The following is a 23109-nucleotide window of genomic DNA, read 5'->3' as shown; positions in this document are numbered from 1 at the left end:
CTTCCGCATGCCCATGCACTGAGATGGCACCTCTTTGCTACTGCCCTCAACATCTTGGTGGTCATTTACAGACCCTATACTTCAACCCCAAGGCCCAGTCCTACCTGCACCATTGTTGCCGAGGACGGTCGTGGCTGCTCAAATGGAGAAGAAAAACATAAATGCCCTGAGCAAAACAGAATGAAGCTAGCTTTAGAACCTATTTAACAAGTGGGTACTTCTTTCAGTTCTCATGTTCCTTGCCATTCAGTGCCTTCTGTAAAAGTTCACCCTCTCTCCTCTTGCTTTACTGACTGTTGAATTGCAGAAGCAGCCTTCAGCAATCAGGTACAGAAAGGGGAACAGTTGACTCCTTTAGGTTTAATTCTACCAGCACTTGACAAAAAGCGAAATGTGCTGTAGAACTACCTGTTGGTAGCAATAAGCAGATGCTTCCCCCCTTCTCCTTTTGCACCTTTTCAGATATAGCAGTGTGAAAACCAACCACATTTGATAAAGAGATGATAAATGTACAAATAAGCAGGCGTGTTTCTTCTTAAAACACTCTGCGCTGTGTGGAAATTCAGAGCCGTTATCTGTTGCAGACCTGTTACGCCCCTTTTTTTTCTCTAAAGGGAACTTGTGCACATCTAAAACTGCAGAACCTGTTGAGAACATTTTGCTTTCAGTTCAAAAAACTTTTGCTCACTGTATTCAGCAAACAATGCACTTAAAAATATTCTATCCACCCTGCTACCTGCTGCAGACAACCATCTGCAGAAAGCATGAAAAATGCTTTACAAAACCATTCCATTAAAGTACCGTTTAAAATTAGCTCTCTGTTACATCGAAATGCAAATATTGCTCTTTTGTAACAGCACAGCAATAGTCTTACATAAAGTGATTCCCGGGGAGGGTATGCATTAGCGTTCCAATCCAGAAGTGTACACTCAGGACTGCCAGCCAAGCAGGCTTCTTTGCTGAATGAATAGTTGGAAATAGTATCATACATGCTCCAGGAGATGCATGTGCAGAGAAATCGGCAGAGAAAGCACTGGTCATGGGGCAGGAGTTCCATATGCATGTCACAGGGTTCAGCATGCATAAGGACTCTAGCATCCTATGCGAGGAAACAGGGGTGAGTTCGTACAACTGTGCAGTGCAACCCAATAGCATTTCAACCTTGAAATTACACATTTAACACTTTGTGCTGAGGTAGGTAGAGTAACTACAATGCCACTAGAAGGTGGTGCACAGATAACCATCACATCTGTACTTGCTTCTGCATCACTTCCACAATGCAGAGTCACCTTATGCCTCAGCTCCATGTTGCCTCTTATTATAACTTGCACGCAAGGCAGTGACTTAGTTTGGCATACTGGTCCAAGTGGCTGCTGGATCCCAGCCAAAGCACTTATTTGCTGATGTTGTGAGGATTGGGCTGTAAGCCTTGCACAGCCTTGTATACAGGTGCCCCCCTAGCTGAACCTGGACACCTGCAAGGTACACCTGGATGCATGCTTGTTTTTGGCAAGGTTACTTCAGTTAAATAAAAAAATCATGGGAGACAACACAAGACTGGCAAACTGTGGCAAGCCCATCAAAGCTTTTTTTTCCTCTTGCAACCTGGTAGAGATACGACTCGTAGTCCTTATTTTGCCTGCCCTTGGTATAGCACAATCCCATAAGGAGCATTGCAGAACAAATGGAAAATAATTGGTTACTTTGGGAGATGAATGAAGGGTGAGTGAAATGGGAGAGGGGACAACTGTTAATGAGAAGAGTTCCTGCCGCCCCAACTGACGAAGTCAATTTCACAGATGCAACTACTGAAAAATACTGTAAATGTATTTGTTGAGAGAAGGCTATAGAGAAACAAAACAAAGATACAAAATGCCTTTCTACATGTGACAAAGCAGTATTGGAACAATACAAAATATCTCCTTAGCTTTGTGGCATGTGATATTTTGAGGCTCTCAACTCCTTAAGGACATGACTGTGGTGGAAATAATTCTCACAATTAATATATGTATGAAGTTACGGAGTTCACACTGCCCAGTGAATCCTAATCCACCTACAGCGCACAAACATATCTACGTAATCTGTCACCTTCAGCAGAATTCATTAAAATAATGTTATATCCCCCCTTGTTAAATGTAATTCTTTTAATTGAATTTTAATCTTACTGCATTATTTGGTAGATTTTTAATTGACATTTGTGGTAATTAATTGGTAAGCATTACAGCTTTGTCTGAAGAATTTAAAACAAAATTTGACACAGAGATTGGCTAGCCAGTGTTGGGATCTGCCTGCTGGGAACGTTTCATCATTCTTTCAGCCCATCCTGCTGATCATAGGTTAGGGGAAATGATGGACTCTTTTTTACAGTCGAGAATTACATTACTAATATATTCCATTACCACCACGCAAATGTCATGTTAATTTCTGATCATCATCAAGTCAGACAATGGTTTCCACACTGGCAACTAGCCAATTAGTTATGTGGAAAAATATTCAGCCAATTATGTTACTTGAATTAGGTTAAGGACTCAAGAGAAAGCAAATAAATGCTTTGAAACTACTTCAGAGATAAAATGTAAGTTGACACCGTCTTCATGTGCTGTACAGGATGTTATACAGTATGATAGGCACCTGCCAACATCCATAACTGTTTATGAAATCTAGCCGTCCTTTATGATGGCAGCAAAGAGCGGCATTTCCCCCCAATATTTGGTTCATTGTGTTAGGAGGAAAACCAAAATAGCTAGGACTGAGCACACAAGGCTTATAAAACACATTAGGCAGTATATATTAAATTGCTAAAATTGCATTCCACCCCCCTCCTGAAAAAGTTTCATGAAGAAGAGGAAAAAGAAGATGGAACGAAGTTTACTTGGATTGCTGTCAAAGTGCAGGACAAAGTTATAGCAGGCCATTGCCTGCCATCCAGTACTGGCATCAAAGGGATCAGAGTTTGCATTCTGGAGCCAGAACTAAGGATCTACATCTTTGCTTTTGATGCCATTTTAGGACACATTCTCTGTTTGTCGAGATAGTCACATATAAGTTAAATCATAAGAATATTAAGCAAAGAGCCAATAGTTTTGACACAAAATAAGTAACTCTGTCTATTTGCCAAAGGACACAAAAATGGAGCAAGGAGTGGGGAAGCCAAATGCATCATTCAGATTTTCATTGTATCAGAGTAACACCCAGGCCTCTTCCGATGTTCTGCAGGATAAAACTGTGGAGCTTTCCTATTATTTTGGGTTATTAAGCGAATGTTTACAAACACAGGGAAAGCTTTTGCCATCTTCATGCTTAAAAAATTGTGTGCAACTACATTAAAATGGGGGGGGGGATCCTTAGCACCAGCCCCAGTCTTAAGAGATATTCTTGCACAGCAAGATTCCCCTTTGTGCTGCTAAACAAATGAACAATGCTGATATATTTTTTGAAATCTGAGGAGAATACATAAAAATCCCTCTCACTGAATCTGGGTGTATATACTGGATTGCAAAGCTGCATACTTTGATTTCTCAATATGATGGTTTAACAAATAAAGATTTAAGTATAAATACTTGGGATTTATGTATAGCTTCCACATAAACATACTTGCATGTGAATTTAGCAAAATTGATCTATTCAACTGTTTACTGTGTCAGCCAGTAAAACATGAAGTTATGATAATCCATGTTTAATGGCAGGGTGACGCCTGGAAAATAAAAGCACAGCCCCTTTAAAATATGTGTTAATTTTATTTTTGAATGAAAGTGGATTTATAATAGGCAAAGAGGGTTATTGATTACATGCCAGCAATGCAAAGTTATTATTTAAAAGGAAGTGGGGGGGGGGGGGAATTCCATATACTTTAAGCAAACTCCTAGTTGAAAAGCCTTTCTTTTCTGTTTAATCTAGAAACCAAAAACTGAGCTCAATTTTCATTCTTCTGACTAAAGAATAATTGTATTTCTTCCAGTGCGAAATATTTGATAAATAAAAATAATTATAATATGAATGATGGAATTGCTTTAGACCTAAGCTAGTAATTCAGAGGTCTGGCAGTACCAATCACACAGGACTAATCACCAGCCTGTTTGCAAAATGAAATAAGGCACGTATGAGCTGCTGGAGTTTTCCTGATAGTCTAGCCATGGTGAGGTGATCAGGGAGTATTACATCTGCACCAGGCAGATTATGGAGCAAAAGTAACTACAACAAAGTAATTCTACAGAACAATTCCTGCCACTCCCCAGAGAAGGAAGAGACATATGGTGGTGCTAGGTGACTCCCTACTTGAGGGGGACAGAGGCAGTCTTGAGTGGAAGTAGCAGGATATGTGTGAGTGACTTGATCATGTAACACGGTATGCGCACATGGCATATGCATGTCCCCCCAGATATTGAGGGGGCCCAGCCCCCTCCTTGAAAATTTCAGCGGGGGGGGAGCTGGCCCTTCCCTGCTGGCGCTCCTGATTCTATGAATCTATGGTCAGTGACATCATTTTGTCAATAGGACAGAAGTATACTAAAATGATGAATATTCTGTGTGTATTGTCTATTTTGGGACCCAAAGTATAAGATACTGAAGCTCCTATACATTCATTTTAAGTTACTATTACAAGTGAGGCATCCACAGCACTGCTGATCAACCGATTCCCAATAAGCCTTAGATCTTTCTGTGCTGACTTTACATGTCAAAAAACATTATCAACTTTCATTATGAAACTATTTTTATTCTAAATAGTTTAATAAAATGAAATGTACTGGGAACCGTCTATAAATTACTGAGTTGCAGCTATATTTTGTCACAATTACTACATTCATTATCTATTTAGCACATTTAGCAAGAGTTTCCAATATACTGGCTGCACTGAAATATCACACTAAACCTTGGGTTAACACAATACGAACAATCTGTAGAGACTCTTGGGTTCTCCTGTCCTCACAAAGAAGAGTTTGAAAGCTTCCTCTTCCTCCTTTGGTTAACCACAATTTGTCATGTGGTACCGACCAACGGACTGCGGTTCACTTTAACTATGGTTATTTAAAAGAAGCCAACTTTAAATTATGATTTCAACAGCTGGCTAGTTTAAAGTAATCATAGTTAACAATAACAAGCTTTAGAACCAGAAGACATGGAAAGCTGTATTTAACTCAAAGTGGAAGCTTCCAAACTCTTACTTATGGCCAAACAGCAGAAAGCGGGAGTGAAAGGCTAAGGCTAACAGCAGGTTGTTCCCATCATGTTAAACCATGGTTGAGCATGATGTTTAAATTCTCTGAAAACTTTACAAACCTATAAAGTAGTTTAGTTTGCACATGGCTATTCAAGGAAGATGACTTATCTAAGGTCATGTGGTTTAAACTGAACAGGGACCTTGAGTCACAGCTCACATTCTTAGCAATAACACTACACCAGCTCTTCTATCACTGTTATAATACCAACAATGTTTTAGATCAGTAGTTTCCAATCTTTTCCAACCTTGGAGCCACCTTTTAATCAATTTCTCTCTTTTTTACCATATATTATTATGAGGTTGTGCTGCTGTTCCAACCCACCTTAAATGAGCTTGGAACCAGTAGGAGATCCCAACCTGCTAATGGAAGACCAATGTTTGAGATGATTAACAAAATAAACACTATTAATGACAAAAGTGGAAGGGGGGAAAGTTTTGGGCTCATTTTTAAGCGTCTCTGTGAGTTCTTAGGAACTGAGTTTTAAATTACTGAGACTACTTACATTTAAATTATTGACTTACCAGTTTTAGTTGTGGTTATTATGCATCTTCGTTCATGGCTGATGAAATTTTGGAAGGGATTGACCCCTTTTCATTTCCAGCGTATTCAGAAGCCAGATTCACTCAGGTAAGTGATTCACAGCATGCTGTAACAGGAAAAAACTCTGGATCAGAAGAATGCTTGGTGGATTGGTTCCTTTCACAAGAAGCATCACCATTGAGGGAAGGGGGGAAATTGTCACAGTATGTAATTTTATCTAACAGTCATTTTTTGCTGTTATAAACAGAACCATTGCCTAAAACTTCACCAAAATGTATTCTGGTTTCAATATGTTTCTTTGTTAAACAGTAAATTTACCACTACGGTAAGCTCACAAGTTACGCAGATCCCCCACAAGTTATGGGGATCGTGCCTTAATCCCAAATCGTGTATAGCCAAAGCACAATGGGTAAAACGGCAGGTGGGGTTGCCAAAGTCTTTTTTTCTTAGATGGACGCCTGCCCCCTTCTCCTTAACACACAGTTTTCGGTGTGAGAGGATTGTTTGAAGGTGTATTCAACACATTCTCATTCTTTGCTTTTATACGACACATATATTACAGGCTCTATTGGTAAGAACATTAGGGGAGCTCTGCTACCAAAGGCCTATCTAGTCTGGTGTCCTGTTTCCCACAGTAGCCCAACCAATGAGAAGCCCACAAATAGGACATGAGCGCAACAGCCCTCTCCTGCTTTTGTTCTCCATCTTAGAATTCCCTCCTATAGGAAAGGAAAGGAGTAATGTTTCCTCTAAGATCGTGCTGGAGCTAGCATCCACATTTTTCTAAGCAACTGACTTGAAAACATTTGTTTTTAATGATTTTTTGTAAAATCTGCTGATTGTAACAAAAATTCGTAACTTTTAAATCCATTACTCTACTTGATTAATTGACTAAATGTTGCAGACCTATTCAGATAGTTTCCTATCTGTGAGTGGAAATGTTTGCTTGTAGCTAATTTGGCCTAGATGTTAACCTAGATGTTAACAATGCAGCAAGGAAAAGAGTTTGCTTATTGAAATGAATGGAAGAGTTGGAGGGCAGAAGGCCCAGCACCCATGTCCTTCCATTTTAAGGAAGCTCACATACACATCAAAGTTTGCAGCAGTAAACACCATAAAAGACGAAGCAGGTACTTGTTTGTAAGTACACAACAGTATGCATGAAAGGAAGCCATGACTACATGTTCACAGTGTGTTTACAAAACCACATCACCAAACATGCTAGCAAGAAGGAACAAAGGTTCGTTCATCTTACCATTGTTTTAAAAAGCACCTTTCTGGCAGAGTATAGGCTAGCCATGACTACAAATTACCTACAGCTCAGACACTGGAGGACAGAGGACAACAATACATTTATGTTTATGTTTTTAAATATAAGCCGCTTGGAAACCTTGGTAACAAAAATGACCAATAAATCTAAATAATAACAGCGGGTAGTTGAGGCACAAACAAGGCTTCTAATCTTTTTTTAAGACTTGCAGCAAGCTGCTTTTCAACGAGCATATTTTTAAAGGCAGGCAGTTGCAGTTTTTAAAATCTATTTATGTACTGCTTGATTGCAATAAAGCCTCTAAGCTGTTTACAAAAAAGTTGGGATTAGACAATCCAGTAGTCCCTCCCAACTCAGTGTCACTCCAATACCCATTTTACAGTTGTTCCCCAAAAATCCATGACCAAGGAAAGTACTGAAAGCACATGGAGCCCACGTATTTTATCATATAGACCATGGACTCAAGGACAGCTGCTGCATTTTATTAAAGAGGGGTTATCAAGTGATGATCAAAGGTGAAGCTAAAACATTTTAGGCTCTACTGCTCTTAAATACTTATCTCTACAAGAAATGTTTGTTTGAACATATTATTAACATGGACATGTGTAAACAACATGTTAGGGTAGCACTGCTGCTATCCACATGTGCGTAAAATGAGGCCTCTCCAGCTGAAAAACATTTTGCAGTCTAAGGGGATCAGCGTACATACGCACATGTTGAAATAAAAACAAGTGCAAGGACAACAAAAGTAATCAAATTAGATAGTCCTTCCTCAAAGGGATTGGAAACAGGGTATTATCAAAGTTTTATATCATTGGGGAAAAGATGACACCATCACACTTTCTGATTTACATATTTGAGGATGCATGCACACACGGTAGGTAATATTCAGCTTGTTAATTTTGAGTGTCTGTTCAAAACAACAACTGTTCTGCATGGAGCAGGTGGAACCTGCCCCCTGCTCCCAGTCAGATTTTAAGTGCATGTCTGGGAATCAGCCCTTAAAAACAACTGGTGTGTGTTCAAACAGGTTAGGAGATGATCAAATATACTCTTATTTTCTTGTTTACTTTCCTTCTTCAACAATCCCCACTTTGTCAAAATGTCTACAGGGAACCTGAATGGAGCAGCTGCAAGGTCCCCAAGGCCAAGGCATCAGGTTGTTTACAAAACAGTCCTACCACCAAGCAACAAAACAAAAGAAAACATTTTGTTCTTCTTTGCTAGAATTGCAGTTTAAAAAACCAAAAAAAAAACCCACCAAAACCCTGCACCTCGCTCATATATCTTTAAGTGAAGTTAAATGTTAAGTCATATATTTTAATCCAAACAAGTTTAATTTTAGTGAATGCGATGTCATTTGTGACACAGCCCTTTGATAAATGAGCTGTTTGGGGAAGTTATGAATGAAGCGATATAGGAGCTTAATCTTCTCAACACTGCTGCCTATTGCTTATTGGAAACTTGACACAATGATTTCTTGGAAATAAAGAAGAGGTAAAAGTGGTTTATATCATGAACCGGGTCCTTCTGGGAGAACCTGAAAGTATTTCAAAAAATAATAGCTTGGAATTGAAAGTAAACGAAGCCAAGGATCTCATATTCTTGGGTCCCACAAGGTAACGGGACTCTGTTTTTCCAAACAGGTTGTGTAGCATTGCATGAAGTAGCACAATATACTTCCCTTTCCCTTATTTTCTTTTAAGAAACAGAAAGTACAAATGGTATTGGACAAAGGCAGGAAGGGGGGAAAGCAATTTTGAGAGTGTTAGCATTACCTCAACAAGGGAACATTTGCACTGTCACGTTATTATTATAAATGATATTATTGTTACTGTCATATTTACTATCTGCCCAATAGATCCCAGTGCAAGTTACAATTTAAAATTCAGTACTAAAAACTGTTAAATTAAATTGCAAGAACAAGAACAGGGTCGGCACTGAAAACACACATCTCGGGTGTCAAAGGCCAAGGTAAAGAGGAAAATATTCAGCATTCGCCCAAAACTGCATAGTGAAGGTGCCAGTTGAACCTTTTTGTGGAGGGACTTCCACAATTTTGGGCTTATGCCAAGTCAGCCACAGCTGACTCCAGTACTGAGAAGACATTTGCATGGGTGCAAATGAGTGTTACGGGCATGTTAAGACTTTTCTCCAGCATTATACCGAACACAATGAGTAGGGAGTGTCAGATAGCAAGACTGGGAAAGACCTCTGGCATGGGGTTTAATACATAGCCTGAAGCTACATATATGTTCTTTTTTGTTACTCAAAATTACATGCTGCAATTATATGGATTGGGTTGCAGCACACAGTGGGTAGGTGGGGGGCACGTGGGGGGAGGAGGAGAGAGAAAGAGCTTCCACAACTCTTTGAAAACTTGACCTCCACTGTTCCCAATAGCTTAAAAAAAAAATATTCCACGGTTATTAGTGGGACACTTTTTTTACTCCTGGAATTTGCCCATTAGGATATGTGTTAGGGGAGGGTAAGGGTTGTGGCAGGGGAGGAAAGCAGTAAACCTTCTCTCCCTGTACACTGTTGTCCCAATCTGGAATGAGCCCTCTATGTTTAGTTTTGAGTGAAAAAAAGTGCATACATTGCCACAGGCCATTTGTTAATTACCCTATAGTGGTACCTCTAGTTACGAACTTAATTTGTTCTGGAGGTCCGTTCTTAACCTGAAACCGTTCTTAACCTGAGGTACCACTTTAGCTAATGGGGCCTCCCACTGCTGCCGGCATGCGATTTCTGTTCTCATCCTGAAGTAAAGTTCTTAACCCAAGGTACTACTTCCAGGTTAGCGGAGTCTGTAACCCGAGGTGTTTGTAACCCGAGTTACCACTGTATACACTCCAGTTTTCTTAATGGTGATCCTTTCCGAACAATTCAGGAATGCATCTAACCAACTATCACTAGGCCTGAGTAAGATAGGTCAAAGCCTTCCCTCACTTCTTGGTAAGTCATCAGTGCTCAAAGGGTAACAATGCGAAGGTGAAGTAACAAAACATATAGTTCTCTGAAATTTCATGATATAAGATCAGACTACTAGCAACCGTCACAGAGATTCTCTGTAATCACTGATCCGATTATCAGCTGTTGTTGTTGTTGTTGTTGTTGTTGTTGTTGTTGTTGTTACAACAGGGAGGCCCTTTGAGGTCTCTTCAGAGGTGGGAAATGTTCCTTAAAAAGGATTATTTTCCTATCTGCAGAGAATGTGATTTGTATTCAAAGTGATTCCTCCAGCTTCCTTGGAAGTTCCTGAAGGGGAACTCCCTAGTGCACCTAATTCCAGCTCACTGGAATTGTTGTTTAGGCTGCAACTATCAGTTGATCATTGTTGTTTGCAGAGAGCACTGCATTGTGCTTTGAAGCCCCAACAATCAGCTGAAAGTTGGGGCTTCATTCCAAAGGGCTTTGCAGGAGCAGACAAGCAGTTGATCAGCGCACATGTGACCCCTTTTTTGGCCCAGCCACGAGTTTACCTACCCCATGCTTGAGGGCCAAGTGAACACAGCCTAGCCAAAATAGCCTGGAGGGCTTAATGAGATCTGTGAGCCAAAGGCTCCCTACCCTTGCTCATCAGTGGCACCTATCACAGCTGGAAAAGGGCACTCCTGTCCATAGGCATCACCTGCACACCTAGAAGCAAGGCTGGGTACAGAAGTACCCTCCAACAGCACAGGGGGAGCACAGGGAAATAAGCTGAATCAGATCGGTTGGTCCATCTATTGCTCACAATGAATGGCAGCAGCTCTCCACAGTATCAGACAGGACTTTCTTTCCCACCCCATCCTGGAGGTCCCGGGGATTAAATAGTATTTAATAGGTTTAAATAATATTTATGAAGCACTTTAGGATCTCAAACTGAAGGCCTTATTGCATCTCAGGAGCCTATTATTAAAAATCTTTTGGGGAGACAGGCAGTCAATAGCAATGGGGCTGTGTGAATGGTGGTACAAAAATGGGTCCTGAGATACTCATCTCTGCCGGTCAAAATATATTTCCAAACAAGTAAATGCCAATTCAGAACATACAAACACATTACCTTTATGACCAAGAAGCATTTTACTTGTTCTTTCAAGATCCCTCTTTGCTATTGTTAACAGTAAAACCTTTTGTAGCCGGGTTTTCTCTCTTCAGTTTCTTATCCTTTTAATCTACTGTATGTTGTGAACCCAGCTCTGTCACTTGTCAAGCTCTCTTTAGAACCAATGACAACAGCAGCGCCCCACCAAAGGCTAACCGCCCAAACATTCAGCATTCCTGGCACACAACGCAAGCATGCCACATCCCTCTGGTTTTCTTTATCTCCCAGGAAAGTCGTCTAAAGAGCACCTCTGCCTCCCATGTGATTTCCAGCGTTACCAGTACAAACAAGAAGTACACCGAGGAAGTATTTAACGAGATACAGTTTCCACATACTGGCAACAGAGGCAACATTCACAGCCACTTGGTTACACACTTCTATGTATAATACAACTCATGTTTCCACATTTTGTTTAGGCAACCCTGCAGAGGGGAGGGGGAAAACCCAGTCATTTATCAACCATGTCTACTCCCTCTGATACCCAGATTTATCATTCTTCACCAGATTAAATTATTTATCCTTCACATTTAGCAAATGAGGAGGGGAGGTGCAGAAAAGGGGATTTTCTTTTCTTTTTTTTAATAACCATGCAACATCCCCTTCCAAATAATTAAAAAGAACCCTGATGTGTGCGGAGCCTCCCAGAACCAGCTGTACATACCGAGATGAAGGGAGCAGAGTTCAGCACACCCTCATGCCACACTGGCCAATTATTATGCCTTTGCTGCTGGTTTCACAGTCTCCTTCAAAGAGAACTGTTGCAGCGTAGTGGCCATAGGAAGTCCCTGGGGAAGTCCCCTCGCCACCAACCCTCAGATATGCCAATGTGGTGTGGTGGTTTGCATGCTGCACCCTTGGAGACCAGGGTTCAAATTCTCACTTAGCCATGAAGCTCACTGGGTGACCCAGTCACTGTCTCTTAGCCTAAACTACCTCGCAGGGTTGTTGTGGGAACGAGTTGAGGAGTGGGAGAACTGTGTAAGCCACCTTAGAGGAATAGTGGGATGGAAATCTAATAAATACATAACTGGGGCTCATACGGTAAGGATTACAGCTAGATAATGAACATGAAGTGTTTTGGATACTTGTAAGGGCTATGCAGAAATTAATTTTTTAAATTATTATTTATTTTAATTATGATCACGTCACCTCTTACAATCAGGTTATTATTTACCTATTGTTACTTGCCATCTCTTGCAGTGCAATCCTATATATGTCTACGTGGAAGTAAGTCTTCCTGTTTTCAAGAGAACTGTTCCCAGCTAATTGTGCACACTACTCTAACCTTGGTATACAATTAGGCCAAAAGACCAGACACAGTGTTGGCATATGAGTGTAGAGGGCAGGATTTCCCATTTCATTTCAGCCTGCTGGCATAAGTTGTTTAATATGTAGATTTCAGAAATTCACAATCTGTGTGCAAACCCAATTGTGAGATATTTATTCAGTACACACAGCATTCTCTATCCTATCCACCCACAGCACCAAAACGGTGGGACTGATCCAATTCATTCCTTAGTTATTCTTGATCTCTCACTTAGTTTAGAAATTACTGTATACATGCATACATACATACATGCAGGGAGCAATACACCTCCCACTAGAGTCAAGGCAATTTTTCCACTGATATAATCAATCTGGATTGTACCCAAAGTGTTTTCTTCTTTCCATTAAGAGTGTTCCTTTGCCTTGTTCAGCATCCAATCAAATAAAATGAAGTTAGTAACCCCACAAGACAGTGTGCATGATGTAACAAGAGTCTTCTTATCTGTCGAGCACTTTAGCTCAAACGCTGAACGTTTTATGTTTCCCTGCAGTGCACGGGGATCCAGCTGGTTTGGCCAGACTACGAAAATAAGCTTCAAATGACCAAATGCAACTGCAGCTTTAAAAGTAGGAACCAAACCAGACACAACAAACCACAGTACAGTCAGCCTAACTTGTCATAATTCATGTGTGTGGAATTTGACTGCAACAGCCTCCTCCGAGTTCTAGAACCCTGCCACTGCCACATTCCAAGCAGAATGTCAGGCTACTGCTGGTTACAAAGCTATGCAGTTGAGTTGTTAATCATTATATACATAGTCTATCATACATATAAACTGAAATTGCTAGACTTGTGTGTAAACATGGCATTGGGACAATTACTGAAGATTAATGCACTCAGTTCAGGGCATAACTGATGCAACAGGAACGGTGCAAGAATGGAAGTTAAAGACAAAAGTTGCTACTACCCACTTCCATTCATAGAAGTCCAAAGATGCCCAAATGAAGATAAATACCTGCCGTATTGGTCCACCTAGTTCAGTACTGTCTATACCAGGGGTTGGGAACTTATGACCCATCAGAAGCTGTCGGGACTCCCAACTTCCATCAGCGCTTGCCAGACGTGGCTTGCCAAGTGGGGCAGCTGGATTGCTGGTGTCATTACAGATGGCAGAGCTCTCCACAGGTGGAGATGCAATGTGTCTCCTAAGACCCAATACTAGGGAACAGGAACTACAAGGTACTTTCAACTTCCTGCTTCCACCAAGTCTAAGAACCGGTCCTCATTAGGTCAAAAAAGAAATTTCAGGGGCGAGATTAGTCTCAGCTAGTATAGAGTTTTTTAGGGATGCGGGTGGTGCTGTGGGTTAAACCACAGAGCCTAGGACTTGCCGATCAGAAGGTCGGCGGCTTGAATCCCTGTGACGGGGTGAGCTCCTGTTGCTTGGTCCCTGCTCCTGCCAACCTAGCAGTTCGAAAGCACGTCAAAGTGCAAGTAGATAAATAGGTACCGCTCCAGCGGGAAGGTAAACGGCGTTTCCATGCGCTGCTCTGGTTCACCAGAAGCAGCTTAGGCATGCTGGCCACATGACCCAAAAGTTGTACGCCGGCTCCCTTGGCCAATAAAGCGAGATGAGCACCGCAACCCCAGAGTCGGTCACGACTGGACCTAATGGCCAGGGGTTCCTTTACCCTTTACCTTAGTGTAGAGTTTTATTCCAGCAGTTGACTCTGCACTACTTTTGAAGTGCTTTGAAGTAATATCATCCAGAAAAAGTACCTTACTCTGAATTTGTTCATCTACATAAGCCAAGTTTTATTGCTCTTACTAAAAGGCCCACTGTGTGATTCCCCCCTTCTTACATCTGAATCAAATAATGGTACGGGCGGCGACCATTTCGCACAGGGGTTCCATTCCCAGCCCCTGTGCATGTCAAAGGAGTGCATATAAGCATGCCCCGCCCCACTCCACCCCTGTTCTGCCCCCATTCTGCCCCCTGAGTACAAAAGGACCCATGCATCTGTGGTCAATTAGTTGCACCTAAAATAGCCAACACCAGATCTGGCTGTCATGTAACTTCTTGGAAGATTTGCAAGTTAATACACCATTACACTGTGCCTTCATTTCATGCCTGGCATGTGAATGAAAACAAGGGTAAGGCAAATTAAGGTGGCAGAGTGACTGAATGGAAACATAAGCCATGGAGAAGCTTCTGAAAAATGAGGGAGTTTTCCATTAAAATCTGCAACTGGAAGTTCTCCAGTAACAGCAGAAACTCAGTTACTAATTAGACAACAGTAGTGCTCTATTAATATATACCATAGTTGACTACAGTGGTGCCCCGCAAGACGAATGCCTCGCAAGACGGAAAACTCGCTAGACGAAAGAGTTTTCCGTTTTGGAGGTGCTTCGCAAAACGAATTTCCTATGGGCTTGCTTCACAAGACGAAAATGTCTTGAGAGTTCCTGCGGGGTTTTTTCCCTTCCCCCCCCCCCTTTTCTAAGCCACTAAGCCGCTTATCCGCTTTTCCGCTAAGCCGCCAAGCCGCTAAAAGCCGCTAAAAGCCGCTAAGCCACTAATAGCGCTAAGCCGCTAAGCCGCCAATGGGCTTGCTTCGCAAGACGAAAAAACCGCTAGACGAAGAGAATCGCGGAACGGATTCTTTTCGTCTTGCGAGGCACCACTGTAGATAAAGGGTGAAAGTATCGTGAGTTGAACTATTCTGCCCAGTGGCTCCCAATACAAAAGGGATGCCTGAAAAGGAGAGTCTTGTGACTCTAGAACTGTGAGAGGTCTGGTTCCCTAAAGGCCTCCTAGTAACCCAGGTAACAGAGCCAGCATCTACTGCAGGTAGGTATTTGCCCTAAGATGAAAAATGTCTTGGGATAATCTTGGCTATGTTGCAGGGACTGGGACTTCTTACCACATAGCCTTGCATGTTTTCTCCCATGCCTTTTCTGCCAATTCCCTGTTTCTGAAGTTAGGTACATGTACACACACACACACCTGATTTATGAGAAGATGGGATTTACTTGGCAGTATTCTAAAAACATCAGGTCACAAATAAATAAATATTTTTCCAGCCAGCATCCAGTTCAGTCTGTGTTATGATTTTATGCAGATTCGTATCATATCAAATAGCCCAGTGCCACAAAATGATTGAAGTTCTGCCTAGTCATCTGAGACAACCGTAAAATAAAGTAACAATGCAAAATGTATTTGTCCACAATTGCCCAAGGGGGCAACTGGGTTTAGCAACTAAACTTGCACAAGGTTTATATTATTGTCCAGTAGTTTACACTTGTTTTATTAACTGTCAGTAAAACACCTATTGCATTCAGTGACAGTACAGCATACATACACAGGTTTGAAGACAATGTTACATATGAAACTCCCAGTCAATCTCGTCTTTATAGCTGTCCACTCAGGCAGCAACTAACAGATGGCTAATTCATTACTGTTATCAAAACAAGGGTACACCATCAACATTCTATCCACCATCATAATGGAAAATTCAAAGAAATATCAGAATGAAAGCAGGTTTGTATGGAAGTTGTGTTTTTCCATGAAGCTAGAATACAATAACTTGAGTAAATAACTCAAAGTGTTTCTCAAAATGAACAGTTCTATTTTTTAAAAAAGAAAAAGCAGTCTATTATATTGTCATGAAATAAGAAATAATTGTTATTTCCCCCTTTCCAAAAGAACTTTTTAAAAGTAATTTTGTCTAGTCAAGATCAATTAAAGCAGTACTAGTCCCTAAGAGTGACAGGTAACTTGGGTATGTCAGTGTTGTCCTAGTGCAGGGGTAGCCAATGTGGTGCCATTCATATATTGTTGAGACTACAACTCCCATAATCTCTGGCAATTGGCCATGCTGGCTGAGACTGGTGGAAGTTTGAGTCCAACCAGGAAGGTTCCATGTTGGTTACCCCTTTCTTCTTCTTCTTCTTCTTCTTCTTCTTCTTCTTCTTCTTCTTCTTCTTCTTCTTCTTCTTCTTCCTCTTCTTCTTTGGCAATCACTCGTAGCCAAGTAAGATTGTCTTCCATGAACACAGTTTTAACAGTGAGTCTGTAACTGACCGTGGAGGCCAATTACTGTAACAAAACAACAATAATTGAGGACTTAGAACTGGTTAAAAGCAGAACTGTTGGGGAGAACCTACAGGTTCTACTCTGGTTTAGTGAATTTCAGCCAAGTATTCCATGTAATGAAAGCACAGGACAATGGTGTGGGGAAGTGAAGTTGTTAAGATCCGAAGATATTCCATTTCACTCACTAGTTCTTCAGCCCATTAAACCACATTTATTGGGCTTTTGCACCAAATGTTGGAATCCAAGGATGGTCTAGGGATTCTGCTCACCATGACATTGAAGTGAGATCTGGTATAGTTTTGAGGACCTCCATGCTTTACTTTGGAGGACTTCCAACATCAGAACTGAGCCCAACTTTCCGGCAAAGTTCCAGTCCACACAACAACCCTATGGGCTTCACCAGTTGTCCTAATACATTCAGTTGGGCATATGCCTACCTGATTTGGTTTTCTGCTCTGGACAAGAAGAATGCGACGTTTGGGGAGAGAGTCTTAGTGATTGCTTTGTCATGGGCAGATAGGTAAAGGTAAGGGTACCCCTGCCCGTAAGCGGTCCCTATTTATCTACTTGCACCCGGAGGTGCTTTCGAACTGCTAGGTTGGCAGGCGCTGGGACCGAGCAGCGGGAGCGCACCCTGCCGCAGGGATTCGAACCGCCGACCTTTCGATCGGCAAGTCCTAGGCGCTGAGGCTTTAACCCACAGCGCCACCTGTGTCCCGTCATGGGCAGATCTTTACCTATTAATATGGGGGCACAGAATTCTCTAGCTTCTACAGCAGAGGTCACCAAGCAGAAATCCAGTTATGAAATGTCTGTTATGGGGACATAGCATATCACAAAATGGATGGGGGGAGATGGCACAACACAAAATGGCTGCCTCATCTAAAAGAGGAGAAACAGGACCACAGAATTGTGCTAGCATACCCTCCTGCAATAAATGGGGGAAGGAGGACCTATATCAGCCAATGTCGCACTAGCTCACAGAGAGCAGCTCTTTGCACTGCTCCAGAACTGTTAGGAGGGTGGCAATTAAATCCTGGCAAACAATGAAATGTGGGCATGTGGGAAACTCATTAAGGTGGTCCATCATCAGAAGGTGCTGAATGAATACTGCAGGTTTCCCAGCTTGCTCTTAGGGATTTTTCAGCTGACTCGACAATGGACCTTGTTGATGCTCTTACCTATTTATGGAATACTAAGATTGTAAGTAAGGGATGCAGGTGGCGCTGTGGGTTAAAACCTCAGCGCCTAGGGCTTGCCGATCGAAAGGTCGGCGGTTCGAATCCCTGCGGCGGGGTGCACTCCCGCTGCTCGGTCCCAGCGCCTGCCAACCTAGCAGTTCGAAAGCACCTCCGGGTGCAAGTAGGTAAATAGGGACCGCTTACCAGCGGGAAGGTAAACGGCGTTTCCGTGTGCGGCTCTGGCTCGCCAGAGCAGCGATGTCACACTGGCCACGTGACCCGGAAGTGTCTCCAGACAGCGCTGGCCCCTGGCCTCTTAAGTGAGATGGGCGCACAACCCCAGAGTCTGTCAAGACTGGCCCGTACGGGCAGGGGTACCTTTACCTTTACCTTTAAGATTGTAAGTGGTTGACGTGATTGTTCCCAAATGGCCTCTTCAACTGACAAGAATCAAGACAGTGCCCTCGTTTTCTAGATATTTGCTAAAAACTGGTCCACTGAGACATATAGCACAGGTGGAAAATTCACAATTAATCCAATCAAATGTAGTTTGGAACCTATTTGTGGATCTGTTCTGCAGCAGTGCTGGAAGCAAAGAATCTGCTAGTATTACACTTGCAGAATGTCAAGTAGATATTGTATACCTGGAGTTTCAAAAAGCCTTTACAAAGTCAAGTTCATAAATGCAATTCATGGTGGTTCTTCATATATCTAAGGCTATGCTCCAGAAAGTGGTGTGAGGAAACTACTGGTTGTCTCCATTAGAATTATCCTATGGAGTTTTATAAACATACTGTAATTCCTCAGGCTTTTTAACATCCACATGAATTCTCTGCAAGAAGTGATATTGGAGTGAGGTGTCATCAGAACATATGGGTTCAGCTATCAGCTCACTTGTTATCCGCCAATTCACTTATCCAAACATAAAGAATTATGCCCAAATCTTGTTATGCAGATTCAGATATCCAAAGAGCCATAGCTTGCCCACTTCCCTACTTGTATTTTTTTGCCGGTCAGTGGCAGCCATTTTGGGACAGAAACCATGGTCAGGAAGAGATCGGAGGAATCAGAGAACAGTGGGGAAAGAGTGATCGGACAAATCACTTTTTTCCTTTGTCACTCTTTTGCTGCTTGGCTACACCCATTTTAGCAGGAAACCATGGCAGGAGTGGGAGAGCGATCACCGATTACCATAGGATTCAATGGAAATCATGGACTCGTTAGGCAAACACTCACTTAACCAACCATTTTCAGGGAATGCTTTCTGGGCGGTGTGTGGGAATTGTGTGTACTTGGCAGTAACCTTTCAAAATGATGAGCGTAATAACAGGACTGGTTTACTCCACTTGCCAAGTTTCAGATCCCTTGCATTTATGTCAGCACGAGCCACTAACTGCACCATGGTGGGTATACATCTCTAGTAGAGCTGAGTGTTAGTCACTTCAGTGATTCTTCAAATCCCACCTGTCATCTTGAGGATAATCAAATTATCAGTAGCACAGCTTCCAAGCCCTTTCCTCATACCACCTCTCTTTTTGTCTTTACTTACATAGTTGTCTCCTCTTTTCACTATGATATGTCTTATATATGTCACATACTGCTCACTTCCTTTGAAGCAGCAATTTCAACAATTGGGGGAATAAAAGAGAGGGAATGTGAAACACGGTATGCTTCTTTTTTGTTATCAATTTCACCTTTACCCTTGAGGGAAACAAGGTACTTGGCCTGTAACCTCATCCTTTATCCACTCAGGAACCAGATTATTACCTCATAAAAGTTCATGGCAAAGCTATTAAAAATTAAAAGGACATTTTCTTTCCTACAAAATGATTTGTTGCAAGTCAGAAGTACCAAACTGATTGGACCTGGTAACTTCCCTCCTCTTTACTAGCATCTCCATCAATTTAGTAATTGTGAAAAAGCTTCAGATTTTTGACCCAATATTTCCCCACCGCTACTAACAAGATGCTAATGCTCCACATAGTTAATCATTTAGCAAAACAGAAGTGAGAGGGACAGAAGAAAGAAAAGGTAAAGTCATAAGTAAGGCTGGGGGTGTGGGGAAAGAAAGCTTCCTATAATCCTTCAGGGAAAAATAAAGCAAAGAACCCAAGTAGTTGGGTATTATTCAGAGTGGGTGGTAGAAAAAGGACAAACCAGACTACAGCAACACTGAAAACTCCATCCAAAATTTACATCTAAAGAGACTTCTAGTGACATATGTTGGAAGTGTAACTTTCTGCAAATATCCTCTACATGCGCCAATTTCTCTCCTCCACCCAAGATGTGTCCAATAACTCTAGTGGAATGAGCTCTTTAAAGTATTACTCAGGGTAGGCATCAGTCATGATACACATTCTAATCCATCTCGTTAATGAGGAATCTGTCATGCGGTTGCATCGTTTGGACCCTCAGAAGAAATTAAATCCACCTATATGGACTCCACATTGCCCACACAGATCCAGCTTTTTCCGCTTCATTAACAAGTCCTGCGTTGCCTCTGCTGGAAAGAAGCTAGACTGGCATTTTTAAGGGCTCTAAATACAAATTTCCAAGTTGAAATTCACAGTTCTTATAGGTTCTCCTCATGTGAATTATGGACTGGCATGGCTGTCAGTGCTGTACTACCTAGAACAGCCTTTCTCAACCTGTGGGTCCACAGATGTTGCTGAACTACAACTCCCATCACCCCTAGCTAGCAAGGCCAGAGCTCAGGGGTGATGGGAGTTGTAGTCCAACAACATCTGGGGGCCCACAGGCTGAGAACCGGTGACCTAGAACATCTTGCAACATCTAACACAACCTCACAGAATCTCTGTTAAGTACTAAGACAGTGCCATATCATCCATTTTACATTTATGATACCAAGAAACAAATATCACACAGGAAGCCTGTGACAAAGGAAAGAACCAGCATCAGTCATCTGGACAACTAAAAATGGAATCTCCTTTTTTCTGTCTTGCAATGTTCTGGATATTTCTGACAGCCAGCATATGAAGCTATCTCTGCTTGAGGATGCAACATGTTCCTCACTCAACAATAAGTGCAAATCAGTGTTGGAAAAAGAGATCTGCTCGAAAATCTCCCATTTCTCCTCCTGTGCTACACCTCCTACTCGCTGACTTTCTTTTTTTACAATGTACCCACCCAGATGAATTATGGGACTTGCTCACAATTCACTATTTAACATTACTGTGAACCAAAGATCTTTAACTCAAAAGCCTATATTGCCAACAAAATGGTATAATCTGAATATTCAGTCACCAGTACAGTGGTACCTCGGGTTACAAACACTTCAGATTACAAACTCCGCTAACCCAGAAGTAGTACCTCGGGTTGAGAACTTTGGCTCAGGATGAGATTGGAAATCGTACACAGGCGGCACAGTGGCAGAGGGAGGCCCCATTAGCAAAAGCACAGCTCAGGTTAAGAACGATTTCGGGTTAAGAGCGGACCTCCGAAATGATTTAAGTATGTAATCTGAGATACCATTGTACAATGTGCATCAAGGTAAGTGTGAGAGAATGCCAGCCACAATGATACCTACTCCTTGCTTACCCCACAGCAACCAACATGGCAGGTAAATCCTATCTCCGGTAGCGCAATGTGAGATCAGTAAAATTAGTTTTTATGCATAAATTGAAACTTTTAAATGAGTCTTCATGTTAAAATTTCAGGAGTTAACTACATAGGAGATCCTTAAGAGAGCTTTGTGCTTTTAGAAAAGAAAAATCTAGCTCTGAAAAGAATACAGTTGTACCTCGGAAGTTGAACAGAATCTGTTCTGGAAGTCCGTTCGACATCCAAAACTTTCGGAAACCAAGGCGCAACTTCCGATTGGCTGCAGGAAGCTCCCACAGCCAATCGGAAGCCGCAGGCTGCCACGTCAGATGTTCAGTTTCCAAAGAACGCTTGCAAACTGGAATACTCACTTCCGGGTTTGCGGAGTTCAGGTGCCAAAACGTTCCAACTCGTAAGGCGTTCGGGATCCAAGGTATGACTATAATAGAATCAGAGAGTTGGAGGTGGGCTTGTAGACCACCTTAGTCCTATATTATAATTGACGCAGGAAGCACAGCATCAAGGTACTCCCAACAGATGGCTGTTGGGGCCTCTACCTGAAGACCTCCAGGGAGAGAGAGGCCACTGACCCGCTAGGTAATTTACTCATTATCAAACTTTTCAAAATAAAAGATGATCATGGTTATGTGCTAAATGTGATTAAGAAAATACATTATGTACAGATGAACAGTAAGTTAAAACAAGAATATAACATCAGTTCTTGAAAGTTTACCAGGATATGGGTAAAAAAGTTTAAAATTGCTTAATGGAAAGCAAATACATGTTGAACTTTGCACTTTGCTTTCCTGTAATCCAGCAACAAGTTAAGCTCTGGAGTACAGAAGGGAGAAACTAGACCTTCGTAAAAGAACTTTCCAACTTACCAGAGTAAATTAAAATTAACTTCTCCAACAAAATGCAAATATCTTAAAAACATCCAAGCCAATTAAGACACAAGTGTTTATAAAGACATGAGTAGTAATTATGTATGTATTATTCATAACTAATTTACAAGATGAAGTTCTTTTGGTAAAATATTAAACTGTTTACAAGCAGTAAGGAAGAGAACATTCAAATTGTTTGCCTTGTGTATACTACAAAGCAGCGACTATTTCTGTGCCACAGAGTCTCTACTAACATTACAGTGTACACTGTGTAGTAATCAGAAAATGTTTGACCTCAGATATCTACTTGACCCTACAGAAATGCAGACTCGCTTGCTATAAAATCCTAAACAATGGGGCAGACAAGGTCACAGGGTCAAAGCAAGTATTAACAGGTCATTGTGCAACCCACTTGGGAGCAATTACTTCTGGTCACGGCTAAGTGGACACTTGATTGAATACCACTAAGACAGCTCACATCCCACAGATAACAATCCTCACAGCGATTAAGAATTAAAGCCCCCATGATTCAGCCTTTATTACTCAAATGAACCTAACTATTCCATAAAAAACTCTTGGTATATGCATGATGCAAGGTCTAAATTGAAATGCCACCTCATTAAACAATAATATCTAATTTTATCTAAATGAATTTTCATGAAAGTATGCCACACAGCTCAGGAATTTTTAAAATGAATTATCACAAGTGATACATAATTTCCACCAAAACTGCTGCAGGAAAAAAAATTAGCTTTTAAGGATGAAAAGGAAACATCAATGTTGAATGAAAATTGTATTTCTCTCCGACTATAAAGAGGGTTAAAAAAGGAGCAGGAGAAGGAGAAGGTTTCTTCTACCAGACAATGGAACTAGGTTTTCTTTTTTTTAATCAAATCAATGTTTTTTATGTTATGTCAGGTACATTTATCCTAATCAGGAAAACAGTAAGCATGTAAATGCATGCAATATGTCACTATGCACGCAGGACATATATGCAACAA

The 23109-nt window shown here is 41.5% G+C and overlaps 1 protein-coding gene across 13 annotated transcripts in view; it reads right to left on the bottom strand.

Moving 5' to 3' along the window:
- Positions 1 to 23109, bottom strand: part of FOXP1 (forkhead box P1) — a 549153-nt gene that overhangs the window by 466787 nt on the left and 59257 nt on the right. For all 13 annotated transcript variants that reach the window (XR_013834841.1, XM_079961999.1, XM_079962007.1 and 10 more), the window contains one exon: positions 5741 to 5865. The gene's annotated coding sequence lies outside the window, so the exon portion shown is untranslated. The remainder of the gene's footprint in view (positions 1 to 5740; positions 5866 to 23109) is intronic.

Source organism: Podarcis cretensis (assembly GCF_951804945.1).
Source record: "Podarcis cretensis genome assembly, chromosome: 2".
Taxonomy (NCBI): domain Eukaryota; kingdom Metazoa; phylum Chordata; class Lepidosauria; order Squamata; family Lacertidae; genus Podarcis; species Podarcis cretensis.
The sequence above is the reverse complement of the archived record's forward strand: the minus strand, read 5'-3'. Positions and strand labels throughout refer to the sequence as shown.